This window comes from Sciurus vulgaris, assembly GCF_902686455.1.
Source record: "Sciurus vulgaris genome assembly, chromosome: 1".
Lineage (NCBI taxonomy): Eukaryota > Metazoa > Chordata > Mammalia > Rodentia > Sciuridae > Sciurus > Sciurus vulgaris.
This window is the reverse complement of record NC_136461.1, coordinates 160,493,730-160,507,935: the sequence shown is the minus strand read 5'-3', so window position 1 is coordinate 160,507,935 and position 14,206 is coordinate 160,493,730. Positions and strand designations below refer to the sequence as shown.

Sequence of the window (14,206 nt, the reverse complement as noted above, 5' to 3'; positions counted from 1 at the left end):
GTCCTTGTATATTTCAGATATTAACCCATTATTGGATATGTTGTTTGCAAACATTTTTTTTTCCCCATTCTGTAAGTGTCTTTTCCTTTTGTTGTTTCTTTTGCACTACAGAAGCTTTTTGGTTTGAGGCAATCCCATTTTCTGTTTTTGCTTTTGCTGCCTGTGCTTTTCGGGTCATATACAGAAAATCATTGCCTGGATCAATGTCACAAAACTCTCCCTTATATTTTCTTGTTTTAGGTCTCACAGCTAAGTCTCTAATCCATTTTGAGTTGATTTTTGCATACGGGGTGAGATAGAGTCCAATTTCTTTCTCTTGTATGTAGATATTGAGTTTTCCCAGCACCACTTATTCAAGACTGTCCTTTCCTCTGTGTTCTTGGCACACTTTAATTGATGATAAATGTGTAGTTTACTCCTGAGTTATCTATTCTGAATGTTCCTTTCCTCTATAGGTTAGTTTTTATGAGGGTACCCTATTATTTTAATTACTATAGCTTTTTATTATATTTTGAGATGATTTTATCGCTGTATACTTATTTTTCTTCATTTTTATTTTGTTACCTATCATTCTTAAATGATGGATTCCAAGATCTCTTCAAAATAAATACTATAAAATAAGTGCTACTTATTTAAAAAACAAATGCAAGGTTTATCCATAATTGTACTATATTACAAATATGAACTCTGAAATTAAAGAAAAAGACAAAAAAAGTATGAGGAACAGAAATGCATCTCAGTGAATCAATGGCAACTTAAGGGAGGAGTTAAAAAATGAAATACCCTGAGCATTCATGAATCCATCTTCATGCTTTTTATTTTCTTGATTCCAATAAAAGTATAATTAACTTATATGAATTTATTATGTTTCTCATATTTTTCCATTTGTCAAGTGCCAAAAAAAAAATGAGCTGAGCAAAAATGTATTGAAAGAATGGGAAATGAAAATGAAAGTCGGAGAATCTCTGTTGCTGGATAACATGAGTATTACAATAATACATTCAGTGACGCAAATGTGCTCAAGTTGCAATTGGCAAGTTAAAGAATACCTAAAACAATAAAATATCACAGAATTTTGCAGAAAATAAAAAAGTTTAAAAATGTTTGTGTAGAATATTTCAAATAAACCCAGTAGGACATTTAGGTTCAATTATTTTGCTGATTATGCAACACATTTTTGCATCATTGCAATACTCTGTATCTCAAGTCTTTATTGCATGTAATGAAGACACTTGCCAATATGAAGCAGTGAGTTACTACAAAGTCTTATACTCCAGGATATTTAAAGCATGAGACTTTAAAATATTTTAATCATCCATTTGTATAAAGCCCATTCCCATCAATAAATAAGTTAACACAATCATTTTAGTGAATTAATTATTGTCATTTTCACTCAAGTATTTTTTCCATTTCTGGTGCTTTCCATGGATATGAGTACACATCCATAACATTCAGCAGAGGAGAGGACACTGGGAAGGGTGAGGCATGAAATGTATTTCCTTGAGAGCAGAGATCTCCTTTTTCCTAATTCCTTCCATACTATGCATACTCACTATGCATTTATGCATAAATGCATAGTGAGTGTTCCATAAGTATTAAACAAATGAACCATCAGATCTTCCCAGCACAGTGACATGACCCAAGTGTCATGTATTTGGTGGATGACAATTATTACTGTTACATCTTGTATGCACTATTGCTAGTTCAACATTAGCTTTCTGCAGGAAATGTGGAAGTAAAAGACTCAAGAAAGAATTCTGATGAAATAGATTGAAATAATTTTTCTCACCTCCTTTTAAATTCTACTTAAATCCTACACCTGTTATTTGGGTTTAAAAATTCTATACTATGCAGGGCACAGAAGGTCCTTTGCATAGGAAATACTTCAAAAAGCTGACAATTTAGCCCTGGTAATCAAGAGTTGTTCATTCTCATACAGACAATTTGAAAAAGTGGAAACAGCAAGGCACTTTTGCATAACTTAAGATATAGGAGGAATTTGAAATTTAGAACTAATGACTTCTTTCAGTTTGGTGGTAATTTAAAAGAAAAGTAATATCACTTGACTTCCCTCTGAAGCATGCATCCTGAAAAATCTATAGCTCCAGCAATCCAAAGAAGTCTAACCTCCTATAAATGAAGAAATAGAAAGTGGTTTTATTTTCCACTTTTTCTGTACGTGTTTATTTCTTGAAAAACGCTGTCTGAAGTGGGTAAAGGGAGAATAGTCCAGGCTAATAATTTAGACCAAAAGTACATGCATTGAAGGTACACTGAAAATGTCATAAAAAGTCATCTTGTGTGGGAGCCAGGTTAGCCATTACTCTAAGAAGTTTTCCTTAAAAGCAAGTTCAACTGAGAAAATAGCTGAGGTAATTGCATTTTTTATTTTCTTTTATTGCACAAAATATCAATAAATACTGCTGGTCTTAAGCATTTTCTATTCAGAAACAATTTTTATTCTTTTCTATTTCTAGGTTTATCACTGCTTTAAATTGTTAGATTATGTTATAGGCACACTTTTCTGACTCAAAAAGTCTTTGAAAAACATATTTTGCTGTGGTCATTAAGAAATAGGCAAATTATTTTATTCTTGATATTATAACATAGAGTTTCTTATCTTCCCTTTATCATGCTTTCTTTTATTTCTTTTTAAAGATCCTAAGTACTGTGTTTACCAGATTTAACTGTTTGTATAATCTATAATCTATAATTAATTCTATCTGAAAACAACCATGCTATTCATAATGCATTTTACAAATGTAACAATTTTAACTCTTTATTAGTCTATTTAATCAAGGACAATCCAAGATCATAGTTTATTTTATACAGGATATTGACAGCTAAAGATAAACAAGTAAGCCTTGAAGGCTTAACACAAATGGCTCTGCCTTGATGGAATCTGCTTCTTTAGTCCTTTAATCCCTTATTTCTTTCTCTAAATGGTAAGAATGTGTTACACTTATACATGTATATGTAATCACATCTAGGGAGCTGAAAACATTTTGAGAGGCTATGACTTCTACATTCCCTCCTGTGTTCCCTCATAACTTTGAGCACAGAAGGTCCTTGATAGTTATTGAGGCATAATCATTGCATGACTAGCTATTATTTTAGCTTCCTGGAATCCATAATGCTGTTTTAGGATTTGGGGGGAACACTAAGTGTCATCTATGAAGCATAATTACATTGAAATCTTGGAATCATGGATACAGATTAGTTGACTCACTTGACTAAATGCTATTTGGGATATGGGGTCTGAGAGTATACTGGGAGTGTTAGAACATGGTTTGGGTTGCAACACCTCATAAAAAATCCATTAAGAATGTTATGCCTACAATCAAGCTCTGCACATCTGCATGCAAGCCACAAACTAAAACCTATTTCTACCATATGGACATCTATAAAATCACAGGAACTATTTGGAGGAAGGAATGAGCTACACTTCTAATACTGTCATAGTACAAGCAACCCAAATTTACTTTCCATATCTCTACATCAGTGATTCCTAGACTTTGGAATTTCTTGGATCAGAAAAATTCCAAAGGAGAAAATATTCTTTCAAGTAAAGAATTTAAAAATAGTATCTCTTAATATCACCATGCCCCCAAAGTCAGACTTTTTAAAAAAGTGATTAAAACACAGAATAATGAGGGATTCCACAGAGTAGACCAAGTTGACTTTTTGGAGGAAAACTGATATTTGAATTTGATACTATTAATATTTGAGGCATGAATAATATCAAATGTTGGTTTCATAAGTCAAATATCAGTTTATAAATTAGCATCTGTACTTTGGTTTTGAATCCCGAGGTTTGGGTGGTAATTTTTAAAGCAAATTATAAAGGAATATTTGGCAAGTCAGATATAATCCATTCTGTTCCCCTACTTAAGGGCCTTTGGTAAGCCTCTATTAAAATAAGTTATTGTGCTAACTTCAGTAGCACATATACTAAAGTTGGAACAAGACAGGATCAGCATGGCCCCCATGCAAGGATGATATGCATCTACATACCATTCTTGCATGAATTTTGCTGGGACATCAGCTCTGGCAAACCTGCAGAGTATGGACTCATCCCACATCTCCTCAGTGCAGCATCCCCTGCACTCTGAGGGCTTCCACAGGTACCACTGAGACTGCCACCTGGCCATGGAGGTGAACCTCAACCAGCAAGTCCACACCACTACCATGTGCTAGCAATGAAGACATCATTCCATTGAGAGCTAAAGATAATGTGGACACCTTGACACTGGTATTTGAAGCACCAAATCAAGAGAAAGTTTCAGACTATGAAATGAAATTAATGGATTTAGATGCTGCACAACTTGGAATTCCAGAATAAGGGTACAGCTGTGTGTTAAAGATGCCTTCTGATGAATAGGTACATATCACCGAGACCTCAGACATAATGGAGATGCCGTTGTAATACCCTGTGCAGAAGATGGAGTGAAATTTTCTGCAAGTCGAGAACTTGAAAATGGAACCATTAAGTTGTCACAAAAATGAAAGAGGAGGAAGCTGTCACCATGGAGATGAATGAGCTAGTTTGGCTAACTTTTGCCCTGGGGTACCTCAACCTCTTTACAAAAGTCGCTCCACTCTGCTGCAGTACTGAGGTATGTCTGCAGACGTACCCCTATTAGAGTATAAAATTGCTGACATGGCACATTTTAAGTACTATCTAGTTCCCAAGATCAAGAATGAAGAAGGAGCTTAGGTATTCTTAAATTCTGAGGAAATACGAATAAGCTCTTTGAACACTGCTTCTGAGATGCCATCGTAAACTGAAAGTCTTTTATGTCATCAAATTTGTAACTGAGTACATATGTAGATAATGTTTTCTGTAAATAACCTATTTTTTCCCTCCATTTTATATACTTTAAGAATAAAATACAAAGTAAAGTCTGGTCTTGTTAACCTAGAAATACTTCTTTCTGCCCTTACTTAGAAAACAAATTATTTAAAAACTTTTGGAAAACCAGTATTGAAATTGGTTACATTCAATATGAATTTTCAAAAAAAGAAAATATTCAAACTAATGTCTGAAACCATCTAAATTATCCAAAGTTACATTTAATTAAAATTTTAATGAACATATCTAAGAAGGTTCATGGAAAAAATTGTTGGGTGAAATTGAAATAAATTTTCAGGATAAAATAAATTTCTCAAATTATTTGAAATTGGCAGTAAAATAAATCTTTCTTGTTATGGTTTTATATTTTTAAAAACCTTCATTGTTATAATTCAACAGAACATATTTATATTTTTAAGGACTCAAGCTACTTAAAAGTAAACAGTACTAAATTTTATGTTTTCCTAATTTTTTTTACATCTGAAACATTGGTATATATATGTGTGTGTGTGTGTATACATATATATGTGACTATATATAGTCTTCTTTTTTTTTTTTAGAAAACACCACCAATAGTTTATTATTATTAACTTTTGGTTTTTTTTCTTATTTTTATTTTTTTTAATTTATTTTTTTATTGTAAACAAATGGGATACATGTTGTTTTTGGTTGCACATGGAGTAACAGCATACCATTTGCATATTCATACGTTTACATAGAGTAATGATGTTTGATTCATTCTGCTATTTTTTTCCTTCCCCCCCCACCCCTCCCACCTCTCTTTTCCTTCTATACAATCCCTCCTTCCTCCATTCTTGCCCCCCTCCCACCCCCCATTACGTGTCATCATCCACTTATCAGTGAGATCTTTTGGATTTTTTAGATTGGCTTATCTCACTTAGCATGATATTCTCCAATTTCATCCATTTGCCTGCAAATGCCATAATTTTATTATTCTTTATGGCTGAGTAATATTCCATTATATATATATATATATATATATAATGGAATATATATAATATATATAATGGAATATATATAATATATATAATGGAATATTATATATATATACCACAGTTTCTTTATCCATTCATCAATTGAAGGACATCTAGGTTGGTTCCAAAGTCTGGCTATTGTGAATTGAGCAGCTATGAACATTGATGTGGCTGTATCTCTGTAGTATGCTGATTTTAAGTCCTTTGGGTATAGGCTGAGGAGTGGGATAGCTGGGTCAAATGGTAGGTCCATTCCAAGTTTTCTAAGGAATCTCCATACTGCTTTCCAGAGTGGCTGCACTAATTTGCATCCCCACCAGCAATGTATGAGTGTACCTTTTTCCCCACATCCTCTCCAACACCTATTGTTGCTTGTATTCTTGATAATCGCCATTCTAATTGGAGTGAGATAGTCTTCTTATAATCAAATGTTAAGTAAAATTAATTAAGACTAAATGAAAGAAATCAATTTAAATCAAACTGTTTTTACTTTTAGAAAATCTTGTACAATATTCTATAGTCTTGGATTTCATGAATAATCTAGTAAACAGTCACTGAGCATACCAACAGGCAAACAGAAGTCATTTTTTTTTTAACACAAATATATTGAGTATGCTGTATCTGCTAACAATATTAGAAATAAAAGATGAATTGTCTTGTCCACAAGAATTAAACAGCCTTGATGAAATAATGATTGTAAGAATTATCTTTGAAGTACTTATAAGAGCACTTGGTAATCATTCAGACTGTGTGATTCAGTCTAGAGAAGAAATAGGAAGACCAGAGAGAGCAGATGTGACATTTGGAGTGCTGTTGGAAAATGGGGTAGAAATTGAAGCATATCCCATGAACAAGGAAATGGAAAATTCAGGCTCTAAACACATACTCCACTGGAACCTATAAATACAGAAAATCCCCACTTTTCTGTTGGTCTCTGTTTGACCATATGAAAAATTAGATATTCAAACTGTTAAACCTTTAAGTCGTTTTCTAATTCTAAAAATTCTATAGCCTTTTTTTGATAACTTAGTGAACTTGGTAAAATAAGGTCTATGCAAAACTGTCCAACAGAATTACATGAACACATTTCCAGAAAACACAATTTTTGGTGTGAATAGACTATGAAAATTCTCACACATTTTTCTATATTCATCACTTTGAGAAATATGAGCTCTCTGATATTTCTTTCCTGAAGTTCCTTCTGAAATGACAGTCATTGGGAATTGTTAATTGGTGTATAAACATTGTGTTCAAAATAAGTTCACTGTCAGGCAGAAAGAATTATAAATAAATACTTAAATGGGAAAAGTATTAAGAACAAACAAACAGAAGAGCTTTGGAGTCCTCCAGGAACATTTTAGAAGGAGGATCTTATAACTGATCTTGGACAGAAAGTTCATGACCAGGATCTCACAATCAGGAAGAAATTGGAAGAGTTGGAAGAAAATGAATTTAAAAAAAATTCTTTTAAATCTTTTTTTTTTTTGTCAATTAAATCTTTTTTATTTATTTTTTTTGTTTTTTGCCTTTTATTTTTTTATTTTTTATTTTTTATTGTAAACAAATGGGATACATGTTGTTTCTCTGCTTGTATATGGCATAAAGGCATACCATTTGTGTAATCATAAATTTACATAGAGTAATGTTGTTTGATTCATTCTGTTATTTTTTCCCTTCCCCCCACCCCTCCCACCCCTCTTTACCCTCTATACAGTACTTCCTTCCTCCATACTTGCCCCCCTCCCTAACCCTAACTCTAACCCTAACACTAACCCTTCCCTCCCTCCCATTATGTGTCATCCTCCACTTATTAGCGATATCATTCGTCCTTTGGCTTTTTGAGATTGACTTATCTCACTTAGCATGATATTCTCCAATTTCATCCATTTGCCTGCAAATGCCATAATTTTATCATTCTTTATGGCTGAGTAATATTCCATTGTATATATATACCACAGTTTCTTTATCCACTCATCAATTGAAGGGCATCTAGGTTGGTTCCACAGTCTGGCTATTGTGAATTGAGCAGCTATGAACATTGATGTGGCTGTATCTCTGTAGTATGCTGATTTTAAGTCCTTTGGGTATAGGCCAAGGAGTGGGATAGCTGGGTCAAATGGAGGGTCCATTCCAAGTTTTCTAAGGAATCTCCACACTGCTTTCCAGAGTGGCTGCACTAATTTGCAGCCCCACCAGCAATGTATGAGTGTACCTTTCTCCCCACATCCTCGCCAACACCTGTTGTTGCTCGTATTCTTGATAATCGCCATTCTAATTGGGGTGAGATGGAATCTTAGGGTGGTTTTGATTTGCATTTCTCTTATTACTAGAGATGTTGAACATTTTTCCATATGTTTGTTGATTGCTTGTAGATCTTCTTCTGTGAAGTGTCTATTCATTTCCTTAGCCCATTTGTCGACTGGATTATTTGAATTCTTGGAGTTTTTTGAGTTCTTTATAGATTCTGGAGATTAGTGCTCTATCTGAAGTATGATTGGCAAAGATATTCTCCCACTCTGTAGGCTCTTTCTTCGCATTGCTGATAGTTTCCTTTGCTGAGAGAAAGCTTTTCAGTTTGAATCTATCCCAGTGGTTGATTCTAGCTTTTATTTCTTGTGCTATGGGAGTCCTGTTAAGGAAGTCTGATCCTAGACCAACAAGGTGAAGATTTGGACCTACTTTTTCTTCTATAATCTGCAGGGTCTCTGGTCTGATTCCGAGGTCCTTAATCCATTTTGAGTTGAGTTTCGTGCATGGTGAGAGATACGGGTTTAGTTTCATTCTGTTGCATATGGATTTCCAATTCTCCCAGCACCATTTGTTGAAGAGGCTATCTTTTCTCCATTGCATATTTTTGGCACCTTTGTCTAGTATGAGAAAATTGTATTTATTTGGGTTTGTGTCCGTGTCTTCTATTCTGTACCATTGATCTACCTTTCTATTTTGGTACCAATACCATGCCGTTTTTGTTACTATTGCTTTGTAGTAGAGTTGAAGATCTGGTATTGCAATACCCCCTGTTTCACTCTTCCTGCTAAGGATTGCTTTAGCTATTCTGGATTTCTTATTCTTCCAGATCCCAGGGATGCAAGGTTGGTTCAACATCAGGAAATCAATAAACGTAATTCACCATATTAATAGACTTAAAGTCAAGAATCACATGATTATTTCAATAGATGCAGAAAAAGCATTTGATAAAATTCAGCACCCCTTCATGCTCAAAACACTAGAAAAAATAGGGATAGTGGGAACATTCCTTAACATTGTAAAGGTCATTTATGCTAAGCCCATGGCTAATATCATTCTAAATGGTGAAAAACTGAAAGCATTCCCCCTAAAAACTGGAACAAGGCAGGGATGACCTCTTTCACCACTTCTATTCAACATCGTTCTTGAGACTCTGGCCAGAGCAATTAGACAAACCAAAGAAATTAAAGGGATACGAATTGGAAAAGAAGAACTCAAACTATCCCTGTTCGCTGATGACATGATTATATATTTAGAGGAACCTGGAAATTCCACCAGAAAACTCTTAGAACTCATAAGTGAATTCAGTAAAGTAGCAGGTTACAAGATCAATGCTCATAAATCCAATGCATTTGTATACATAAGTGATGAATCTTCAGAAAGAGAAATTAGGAAAACCACCCCATTCAAAATAGCCTCGAAAAAAATAAAATACTTGGGAATCAATCTCACAAAAGAGGTGAAAGACCTCTACAATGAGAACTATACAACACTAAAGAAAGAAATTAAAGAACACCTTAGAAGATGGAAAGATCTTCCATGTTCTTGGATAGGAAGAATTAATATTGTCAAAATGGCCATACTACCTAAAGTGCTATACAGATTCAATGCAATTCCAATTAAAATCCCAATGACGTACCTTACAGAAATAGAGCAAGCAATTATGAAATTCATCTGGAAGAATAAATCTTTTTTTAAAAACAGGAAAAAGTCAGAGAAGATGACCTAATGTGAAAAAAAAAAAAAAAATGAAACTGTACTGTGAAAAAACACTCTCATAATTTTGGTGTCAAGCAAGAATCAGAGTCAACACCTGGGGGTGTTTTGAGACTAAATTAAGGAAGATGAACATAAAGAGAGTGAAAGACAGAATCAGTTTTAATGAATACTTTTAGTTTGCAAACTGCTCTATTTATGGAGATACACATTAAAGAGTGAAACATTTAGTGTTTAATGAAAAATAAATGAAGTCATGCTTTTTTAACAAGCACATAATTTTTTTGAGAATTTATCATTTATTCATCTACAAAATGAAGTCAGAATAAAAGTTAGGCACATCTCCTCCATTGATGATAGAAGCAGACCCTTCACAAAAGGGTTGCACTGTAAAAGGCGAATTGACCTATTCTACATTAATCTATAAAGAATCTTTGACAATTTCTGTGAACAGACTTGATGAGAAATAGACTCAGAAGCACATGGGTCTTCCAACATGGAATGCCAAAGAGGCCTTGTCCAAGCACTAAAACTATACATGATCACTATAATGTCAACATTTAGTGAAAGAGGAACAATGCTGTTTTACCTACCTTTGGTTTTAAGTGCACAAAGTGAACCTGGTGAGATGGGACAGAATAGGGGTGGTGTGACAAAACCCACAGCAGACTGGAGGTTCTGCCTTCAAATTCCAGTTTTCTATCACCACACTGGAACAACTCCAAGTGTAGGACCGAGTTTGATTTTTATTTGTGTTTCTTGCATAGCTTGGTACTATGAACAAAATAGGCCTCAATTTTCATTGAATTAATAAATAAAAATGAATGGATGAATGTGATGTTGAACAAGTCACTTACCCTTCATCAGCTTTCCTGCCAAATAAATTTCATGTGCCAATGAATTTCCCTGACTCTTTATTAAAATAGATCTTGCAACATTTTTTTAACTTTATTTTTTTAACGTGGTGCTGAGGATCAAACCCAGTGCTTCACACGTGCTAGGCAAGTGTTCTAATACTGAGCTGCATGCAACCCAACCCTCTCTGACTTTTGATTATCTACATTTTTATTACTTTATGTTGTTTGATTTTGTTAGTTTTTAAATATACTTCCCTGGTATATTGGATCATTTCTGATCTTGAACAACTCCAGTATTTTCTCATTCCACTACCAGTCAGGTTCTAGTATCAATCATCATAAGTAGAATTACTTTGCATCTTTAAGTTCTCTGTCACATCCACTTACCAAGATATATCTATAACTGCATCTCAGTAATCTGTTTGTCTATTTACTCTTCATTGTAATTACCCAAGTGTAGATAGCAACTTTGTAAGTGAACTTGCTATCTTAACGCACTGACCCTAAGTGTCTTCTTTGCATAATTATTGAAATTCCACTTAAGTACATCATTCTCTAAACTATGGTTCAACTTTTAAATCACAGAGTTTTTACCCCAGCTGTTTCATCTGTTTTAAATTCTGTCTTTCCACACGCATATACAAATACACCCAAGTTTTAGTCCTTGAAGATCTTTACTCAAAAACTCCATAAATACTTCTCTCTTTAACTCAGTTTACTGGCTCAATTTATTTATAGGCTCAATTTATTACTTTTTCCCTCTGGACACATGCCATAATGTTTATTACTGTACCAATGAGAACTGAAGGATAATATGTGATATGGTCTTAATTATGTTTGAAACCCTTATACCTACCATGTGACTATTCAGTGAACACTTGTGGTTATCATATATAGACCGCTCCCCCTGATGATGGCTTGACAGCTTGACAATTTTTTTTTTTTACTTTACAGTGGTGCAAAGTGATGTGCATTCAGTTATTGTATGCTGGATTATAAATCTGATCTTCTCCCAGGCTAGGGAAATGTAATATAGTACTCTCTGATGATGCTGGGCAGCAGAAGCAAGTCACAGTTCCCACTCAGCCACAGGATCATGAGGGTAAGCAACTGATATTCTATAGTGTACTGTGCTGCCATCTTTGTTTAATATCATGTTTTGTGTTTTTACATTCCACTGTGTCTACAAAATGCCCATCTGTGTGTTTATGAGATATTCCACATTTTATCATAAAATAGGTTTTGTGTTAGATGATTTTTTTCCCCCACTGTAGGCTAATGCAAGTGTTCTGAGCACATTTACAGTAAGCTAGGTTGGGCTATGATGTTTGGTTGGTTAGGAATATTGAATGCATTTTGACTTACGATACTTTCAACTTGATGAGTTTATTATGTTATAACCCTGCCGCACATTGAGGAGCGTTTGTATCTTGTCAGACAGAGCTCTGTGAAAAGCAGTGGTAGTAATCTATAAAATAATCTTCTGATGTTATCACCTGCTTTTTTTTTTTCTTCCAAAGAGGTAGATGGGGGAAAGGAGACACAGAGAGACAAATATCTACAAATACCTTAAATTTAGAAGTAGTGAGGAGAAAGTATCTGGAAAGGTGGGTTTCATGTTTGCAGAACAAATAAATGAATAAACTCCAAGCATCAACTTGCCATTTCTTTTAGTGTTATAATGCCTTTATTTTCATCTTACTAGATCTGAGAGTAGAGAGCTAGAAGAGAGCAGAGGGAGGCAAGGGGGTAAAGAAAAGATTTTTATTTGATCTGAAATAAATGCTTGCAAAGCTGTGGTTCAGTATTCTCAATACTTGCTTCAGATGATTGTCACCTGCGAAGATTTTTTTTTAAAATACTGAGAGTTGGCACCATTCCCACAAATTCTGATTCATTTGATTTCGGATGGGGCCCAAGGATAAGATGTTTTTTTTAATTCTTCAAATGATACAAACATCTTCCAGGATGGATTGCTCTTCATCATTTTTAATACCTTTCCATCCCATTCTGTCTCTCAAAATGCATAGTGTACTATGCTCCCATAGTACACTATTCTCGTTATAACCTCAGATCCTGGTCCAAACTCTTGTTCATAGTGTTAACATTTTTCTGTGTGTTGTGTACTTGTTTGTGTGGTGTGCACATATATATGAGTTTGTTCACAGAAATGAAGATAAAATTTCTTTTTTTGATAGTACATCTTTACTACTGTCTTTTCAAAAATAAGCAATATAGTCAGGAGAGAAAAACAGCATCAAGTCAAGAGAAAGAAAAACAGCCAAGTATTTCATAGCAATGCAAAAATATGTTGTGGTAGCTGGATATGAGTGTCAGAGCCAATTCCTGATGTAAGAAGAGAGCCAACTATGTTTGGCAGAATCAAAGTTCTATTATCTCCGTTTTACTGACAAAACACATAAAGATCCAAATGTCAACCCATGCATGTGCTATGAGGGTGACTGCTGGTTCTCACTGTGCTAAGACCAAGCACATCTATATTCCAGAAAATACTAGATTAAGCAAAAATTGGTCCAGTATTGCTTTTCATTCTTTGTTGCCAGATGGTTCCTTTCAGCATGATCTCTCATTTGATGATAGAGCTGAAAAATAGCTTAAATCAGATGGCTTAGTCAAGACCTGTGGTTTTCCTTATTTTTTTACTGTAGAAAGTTTTATATGCAAAAGTTAAGAGATAAGTATATTGATTACCATCTATCCATCATGCAGTGTAAAGAATCATCAGTTCAGCACAATCCTGTTTCATCTATTATCCAAAGCCAGATTATTTCAAAACAAATCCCAGACATTACTTTATGTTTTCTCAAAGTGTCTCCTCACACATACTTAAGGGTAAAATTTCTTTGCTCAAACAAAAATTATAGTACTATCATCATGTCTAAAAGCATTCATAATTATCTTAATATCATTAAAAATCCAGTTAGTAGTCACATTTCCTTGGTTGTCTTGAAAACGAATTTTCTTTTTAGATTAGTCAAATACAATCCATAAACTAATCAAGACTTGAAATGCACTGTAGTGTAAATCTGGCACAAAGTACAAGAAGGGAATTTTTCAGAGGCATAGTAGGAAAGGAAGGCACATTCCTATCATGAGGGCTAGGATGAGGTGTGAGAAGGAGTTGGGAATTATCCTGAGAATAGTGAGAATCCATGGAAAGTTTCAAAAGTTGAAAGACATGAGTATATTTAAGAAGAGAAAAGCTGAATGAATATTAAGAGAGCTAGAAAAGCAGTCCCACCTTGAAATGCAGGTTTCATAGCTTGTGAACTTCTCTTCTGGATCAATTTTTAAATTTTCTATGACAACTGACCCTGGAGGTCTTACAAGATCATTAGTAGAGTTTTCATAAATCTGAAAAACTATAATAAGTGTGTGTGTAGAGGGAAATGGGGGGGGGGGAGAAGGAAAGATGGTGGAATGAGACAGACATCATACCCTATGTACATGTATGATTACATGAATGGTGTATCTACATCATGTACAACCATAGACATGAAAAGTTGTACCCCCATTGT

General features: G+C 34.3%; 1 protein-coding gene and 1 pseudogene across 8 annotated transcripts in view; one reads left to right on the top strand and one right to left on the bottom strand.

Annotated features, from left to right (window-relative positions):
• RALYL (RALY RNA binding protein like) overlaps positions 1 to 14,206 on the bottom strand; it is a 654,354-nt gene that overhangs the window by 210,756 nt on the left and 429,392 nt on the right. The gene's annotated exons all lie outside the window — the stretch shown is intronic.
• LOC306654458 (proliferating cell nuclear antigen-like) lies at positions 3,996 to 4,717 on the top strand (annotated as a pseudogene). Its single transcript has one exon. The product of its transcript is annotated as a proliferating cell nuclear antigen-like (transcript).